Here is a 6,609-nt window from a genome sequence, read left to right as displayed (position 1 = left end):
CATTTCAAAAACAAGGATTTGGCGAAAGTTGATGAAATGTTGGGGCTCCAACATAAATTTGGTTCAGTTTACCACCCTCAGTCACAGGGTAATGTGGAAAGAATGAATCGGACCGTAAAAGATAAATTGAACAAAATCATTGCAACAAAACAGACAAATTGGCTGACGGCCCTCCCGATGGCATTGATGTGTGTAAGAATGTCTCTTAACCCTCGAGTTGGATACTCGCCTTTTGAGCTCCATACAGGTCGCTCGTTTCCTGGACCCATGGGACCTATGACACCAACAGAAGATTTGTGTAAGAAACCGCACATCTCATATATGCCAAACGTTCAGTTCTTGGGTTCCAGATTCTCCAGGCAGACCGCCAGAGACCCAGGGCAAGGACAACCGATACACGTCACCCCTCGAGTGTACCTGAAGGTGCTGAAGAGAAAGTGGACTGAGCCACGGTGGACGGGACCATTCACAGTGACTGAGAGGACCTCACATGCCGTCCGGCTGGCCGGAAAAGGGGACACCTGGTACCATCTTTCCCAGTGCTCTCCAGACAAAGGTTCTTCACCCCCTCCTGAAGCGCCCGATAGGGAGGCACCGAACGCAGGGTCAGAATAATACCCTCGGTGTCTAATAGCCAGGTAGAACACCCAAGGCTATCCAGAAACGCACAACTGATGAAGAACGAAACATCGCTGTAATTCACATTGTATTGACACCGTCTGTGTATTCTCTTATCTGTTCCTTTAAGGCCGCCCTTGGCCAGGGGGCTGTATGGTGTATTTTCCCTGCATAAAATAATCAGGCCGCAGGTTTTCGCCCATACGAATAGCAAAGCAAGCTTGGCAGAGACTAAAACTCATTCTGTACTGCAGTTGTTATTGAATATTTGTGCATTAATCCTCTCCGTATTCACACGCTTTAAGCTATGAGACACCTATACTCTCCGATGTGTGGCATCCAACCACCGGTCAGCACTGAATGACAGGACAAAGATGTCAACTCCAACCACTGCCATTGTTATTCTTTGTTGACTGTTTGTCATTGTCACTGTTCTGTGGGGACTAATCCACCTTTTCCTGACAGGGACCAAGCGTTTAGGTTAGGGCGCCATTTAACATTTGTTTTAAAAAAAAATTTATTTTATACTATTGACAAATATTACGTGTACATTGGTATTAAAGTGTTCAATTTTAGGTTAGGTTAGGAGCAGTTGAAGCGCAATGGAACGTCACCCCTGGCACCCGTTTCGCCGTTATGACTGGTCACTGCGCGGATCCATGTGTTTCTTGATGTTACTATCTTGTATCATAGTGTTTCCTCTTCTTTGGTGCCTGACCCCGACCTTATCACCCTCTCTCGTGACGGCTGTAGATGACTTTAAAAGGCAAAAACGGGAGGTGGTAAACCAACCTTCTGGCTGCTTAATAAAAGGTTATAGATCTATGACCCTCTGTATTCCGACAGGTACCCACTCAACCGCTGACCTGACCTGGTCATCCGTAGGATAAGCCAGAAATGGGGCTTCTATCGCCGCCTATAGATACGCTAAGTTTCCATGGTACTTAACACAGGGAGGATGGGATGACTGGCAGTGGAAGAATCTAGTGGCAGAGACTGGGGATGACTGGGGTGATTGGACCTCAGGGGAGGGACCGAAGGCATGGAGGAATCTTCTGACACTCATGAAAACGTCGACAGGACTTCGCCTTATCATAAAACCCATTACCGAATCAAAGTGCCGGGACTTCGTACTGGCACCGCATGGGGACGCCTCAACTGACCAACCATATTGGCAATTGCGCATATGTACTGGAAATTTTACTAAACCTGCGACCACAACTATTGTAAACGATGAAAACTCCCCTAACACTAGCAAAGGATCTGGGGAATTCGGACCTGCACTGATCGTGTCTAAACCATTGGACACGTCTGATGATTGGTTTCGGGCCACCATGGGCGTTGCTGCTACCGGCAATAACTGGCTACTTTTGGCTGAACAGGCGGCCAACGCGTCTAGGACCAGCTGCGTGGTCTGCATGGGATCAAGACCCCTGCTTCGCGTAGTTCCCGCCGCGTTACCAGCCAGCTGTATCATGGACGTTATGAACCGCAACAATCCCGGTAACACCAACTGTTCGTTTTGGGATTACGTTCATCCCCTTACATCGGGCGAAAAATTAAAACCGATATTCTCCACAACTGTGGCGGTGGCGAACTTCTCCTGTGTCCAGTTGACTGGTACCGGGCAATACATTGGCCGGGTGAACTCAGCACTATGCGCGTCGAACACTTCAGCTGACACCACTTTCCACCCCAAGTCTCGTAGTGACATCTGGTGGTGGTGCGGGACTGACAAACTATATGACCTAATGCCACGGAACGCATTCGGTAGCTGTGCGCTGGTTACCTTGTTGTTGCCTGTCACGATATATCCCACTTCTGCGAAAGCCCTGTTAAATCGATTGTCTAGCCTGATTCCCGAGCATTGGGGGCGGGTGAAGCGCGACAATTCCGATTCTCGCCAATGACTATCACAATCTGACCCCACATACATTGATGCCATAGGAGTTCCCCGAGGCATACCCGACGAATACAAACTCACTGACCAAGTTGCTGCTGGGTTTGAATCAATACTCTGCTGGTGGTGCACGACTAACAAAAATGTGGATCGGATTAATTACGTCCATTATAATGTACAGCGGCTCGGCAATTGGACCCAAGAAGGGTTTGCCGCGGTACACGAACAATTGAAGGACACATCCCTAATGGCGTTCCAGAATAGGATTGCTGTAGACATGCTCCTGGCTGAAAAAGGGGGTGTGTGCGCTATATTTGGCGACCAATGTTTTACATTTAACAATACGGATTCCAACGGCCGTCTCACTCAGGCACTAGACGGGTTGCGCACGTTGAATAAGAAAATGAAGGAACATTCGGGAGTGGACACTTTCATGTGGGATCAGTGGATGGACGTGTTCGGCCGCTATAAGGCTTTGGCATCTTCTGTTTTGGTCTCAATTTCCATTTTTGCGGCTGTTCTAGTTTGTTGCGGTTGTTGTTGTATTCCTTGCGCCCGGTCCCTTTGCAATCGTCTCATCACTCAGGCCGTCGAGAAACTTGACCCACCTGCTTACCAGATGTTATCTTATGACCCTCTTCCCTCCTTTGACCCTTCCCCTGACCCCACCCTTCCAGTTTAATGAATGTTGGTAGTGCCATTTTAGATCTTTGCTGCTGTTTCTGTCTTTCTGGAATTTTGTTGTTTTCTCTTGTTTATGTTGATTTCTTGTATTTAGTGTTTTGCTCATTCCTTCCACCATTTATGTTGGCCTCCTTCAGAGGCCAAAAGGGGGAATTGAAGACAGTATTTTCCCTCTGATATGACTTACATATTAATTGAAGACAGTATTTTTTCCTCTGACATGACTTACATATTATGTTTACCAGATGTACCAGTCTCATATCTTGTTTTCACTCCCTTAAACGACTTTAACTACACTTTAGCTGCACTACACTGGTGCCACAAGATTTGCATAACACCACATGATTAACTACCACATCAGCCCTAACAGACAAACGACTCCTTATAAGGACATGACTCACACGACTCAGACGACCCCCTACCACAGCTATAAGATACACGGAATTCCACACCGGACCCAGACTCCAGCTGCGACTCTCGGGTTACACTTTGTACTTTGTGCCATTTTGTAACTCAAGAATAAACAAGAACTGCTTTGCTCAAACTCAACATTGCATCCTCCATTCTTTCCAACCGAGGATCCAAACGAACCTGAGGAAGGAACATCCTTCAGAAGGCTGTCCAAAGGTGGCCGGCCGGCCGGCCGACCGAGACTGTGGTGACTCCGGCGGATAGACTCCTCGGCTGCTCTCCAGGACAGGGGGTTCGTTGACTCTGGTTTCTCTTCAAAATGCACAAGTCTTTCGCCTTTTACTAAAGACTTCCGTGGAGAGGGACGTTCAAGAGTTTAAGTTATTTTTGGTGGGCTTTGCTGTAAGGCTGCGCCCTTTGAGTGTGTCAAATGTCAAGCAGCTGTCTGTCAAGACTCAGAGGTGCACTTAGGTCAACCTTGGGGCGGAGGTGATCAGCAGCAGCAGCCTTTGTTATGCGCCCTTAAAAACATGGCACCACAACAACTGACTTGTGTGCCAGGATCTTGGGTTGGCCCCAGACACCTGTGGGCCATCGCTTCTCGGCCTTTTGGCTAAGATCAAGTGTAGTATCTGTTCTTATCAGTTTAATATCTGATATGTCCTCTATATGGGGATTGAATATTAAATGCATTTTTGAGCAGTGGGAGGTGAAAACTGGGGCTTGCTCTCTTCACTCCTTGCATTGACCTGGTATTGCAGTGCCACCAGGAACGGTGCACCATTCTCTTTTTTCTGTGAAAAGCAAAGCGAAGCTGAAACCAGAAAGACATCAACCCGTGCCTGTGCGTCAATTTAATTGCGAGCCCATGTTTCTTGTAAGGAAGCAGCAGCAGCAGCGTAAAAGCTTACAGCACCTGGTATTCCCAGGCGGTCTCCCATCCAAGTACTAACCTGGCCCGACCCTGCTTAGCTTCCGAGATCAGACGAGATCGGGCGTGCTCAGGGTGGTATGGCCGTAAGCCGAGGGGCTGGCGACAGAGACTGCTTTTATGGACTGGGCAAGGCCCCCTGCGCGTGGCGGGGCTCAAAAGTCAGCCTTTCGGACACACTGCACTTCAGCCTTTATCTCCACCACATGCTACACTCTAGTCCAGTATCGGGAAGCGACACCGAGATGGGCAAGCGGCTGTTGGTGCCGTCATGTCCAGTTGTTGCTGAATCTATAGGAAACGACAGCCAGGTATGCCAGTAAAAAAGGTCGAGTGTTTCCTCTCCAATGTGTGCTGGAGGTTGAAGTTGAACATAGCACAGCATTAACGAGCAACTGAGTCAAGGCATTGGCCTCTGGGATTATTCATTTCCTGCACCATCAGCCAAAGAGCTGTGTCTGGCAAGAGCCACCCGGTGTTTGGCGAGTACACCTCATACTTACCTGGCAGGGGAGATACCATGATCAAGCAGGCGGTTCACCCAGGGCGAGGCTCAGCCATTGCACTCCGGCTGTGTTGACCCCTGCAAATTCCCCAAACGTGGGAGTCTTGACTGCATAATTTTGCTAGTGGGGTGCTGCGTCCGCGCTTTCCCCCGATGATGTCGTTGTAAGCAAAGGTCAGCCGCCCGAAGTTCAACGTTGTGTGCCCATCTCCAAACTTCTCACGTCCTTGCGGAGCAACATCCCCAGTCTTTCCAAGTTGCTGGGAACGTGATGGTTGTGGGTGTTGTCTTTCAGCTCAAAGCAAATGTCACGCTCCCTTTCCCAACTCTTTGTAGAAGAACTCGATTGTTGGAGATGGATCCATGGCCATCATGCCAAGGGTTAATACTTTGGCGCTTGCTCTGTTCACTCCGTGCAGTGACCTGATGTTGAAGTGATGCCAGGAGCAACTCACCATTTCAGAAGCCCGGATGAGGTGGGAAATGGCCCGGCAGTTTGTACTGCTCAGTGTGACACGGAGCTGCTTTGCTCATGCACTCACGTCTACCACTAAATGTTGGAGGTGTGCCAGTGAGCGAGGAATGTGCCACAGCCTCAGCGACTGATAGAAAACTGCAGCGCACAACCGACAGTAGGAAAGCGCTTCCAAACATGCAGTCAAATCTGGGCGGTTTATTGGCCGACTAAGCAAAAACGTTGAAGGAAGGGTCCCAAGGTGGCCGGCCGGCCGGCCGACCGAGACTGTGGTGACTCCGGCGGATAGACTCCTCGGCTGCTCTCCAGGACAGGGGCTACGTTGACTCTGGTTTCTCTTCAAAATGCACAAGTCTTTCGCCTTTTACTAAAGACTTCCGTGGAGAGGGACGTTCAAGAGTTTAAGTTATTTTTGGTGGGCTTTGCTGTAAGGCTGCGCCCTTTGAGTGTGTCAAATGTCAAGCAGCTGTCTGTCAAGGCTCAGAGGTGCACTTAGGTCAACCTTGGGGCGGAGGTGATCAGCAGCAGCAGCCTTTGTTATGCGCCCTTAAAAACATGGCACCACAACAACTGACTTGTGTGCCAAGATCTTGGGTTGGCCCCAGACACCTGTGGGCCATCGCTTCTCGGCCTTTTGGCTAAGATCAAGTGTAGTATCTGTTCTTATCAGTTTAATATCTGATATGTCCTCTATATGGGGATTAAATATTAAATGCATTTTTGAGCAGTGGGAGGTGAAAACTGGGGCTTGCTCTCTTCACTCCTTGCATTGACCTGGTATTGCAGTGCCACCAGGAACGGTGCACCATTCTCTTTTTTCTGTGAAAAGCAAAGCGAAGCTGAAACCAGAAAGACATCAACCCGTGCCTGTGCGTCAATTTAATTGCGAGCCCATGTTTCTTGTAAGGAGCAGCAGCAGCAGCAGCAGCGTAAAAGCTTACAGCACCTGGTATTCCCAGGCGGTCTCCCATCCAAGTACTAACCAGGCCCGACCCTGCTTAGCTTCCGAGATGGGAGCGTGCTTTTTTTTTTGTTTGTTTTTTATTATCAAAAATACTTTCAAAAACATACATTGACAAACAAAT

General features: G+C 48.8%; 6 non-coding genes across 6 annotated transcripts; 5 read left to right on the top strand and 1 right to left on the bottom strand.

The window, feature by feature from the left end:
• Positions 1–3,911: 3,911 nt before the first annotated feature.
• On the top strand, positions 3,912–4,024 carry LOC122763891. The gene has a single exon (XR_006359410.1). It is a non-coding gene; the product is annotated as a U5 spliceosomal RNA (small nuclear RNA).
• A 182-nt stretch (positions 4,025–4,206) lies between these two features.
• Positions 4,207–4,399, top strand: LOC122763889. The gene has a single exon (XR_006359408.1). It is a non-coding gene; the product is annotated as a U2 spliceosomal RNA (small nuclear RNA).
• A 118-nt stretch (positions 4,400–4,517) lies between these two features.
• Positions 4,518–4,636, bottom strand: LOC122763886. The gene has a single exon (XR_006359406.1). It is a non-coding gene; the product is annotated as a 5S ribosomal RNA (ribosomal RNA).
• A 403-nt stretch (positions 4,637–5,039) lies between these two features.
• Positions 5,040–5,202, top strand: LOC122763894. The gene has a single exon (XR_006359413.1). It is a non-coding gene; the product is annotated as a U1 spliceosomal RNA (small nuclear RNA).
• Positions 5,203–5,847: 645 nt separating this feature from the next.
• Positions 5,848–5,960, top strand: LOC122763890. Its single transcript, XR_006359409.1, has one exon. It is a non-coding gene; the product is annotated as a U5 spliceosomal RNA (small nuclear RNA).
• Positions 5,961–6,142: 182 nt separating this feature from the next.
• On the top strand, positions 6,143–6,335 carry LOC122763887. Its single transcript, XR_006359407.1, has one exon. It is a non-coding gene; the product is annotated as a U2 spliceosomal RNA (small nuclear RNA).
• The last annotated feature ends 274 nt before the right edge of the window (positions 6,336–6,609 follow it).

The sequence above is a fragment of the Solea senegalensis genome, unplaced genomic scaffold (genome assembly GCF_019176455.1).
Source record: "Solea senegalensis isolate Sse05_10M unplaced genomic scaffold, IFAPA_SoseM_1 scf7180000017126, whole genome shotgun sequence".
NCBI lineage: Eukaryota > Metazoa > Chordata > Actinopteri > Pleuronectiformes > Soleidae > Solea > Solea senegalensis.
Note: the sequence above shows the minus strand (reverse complement) of the source record. Positions and strands in the feature narration are given on the sequence as shown.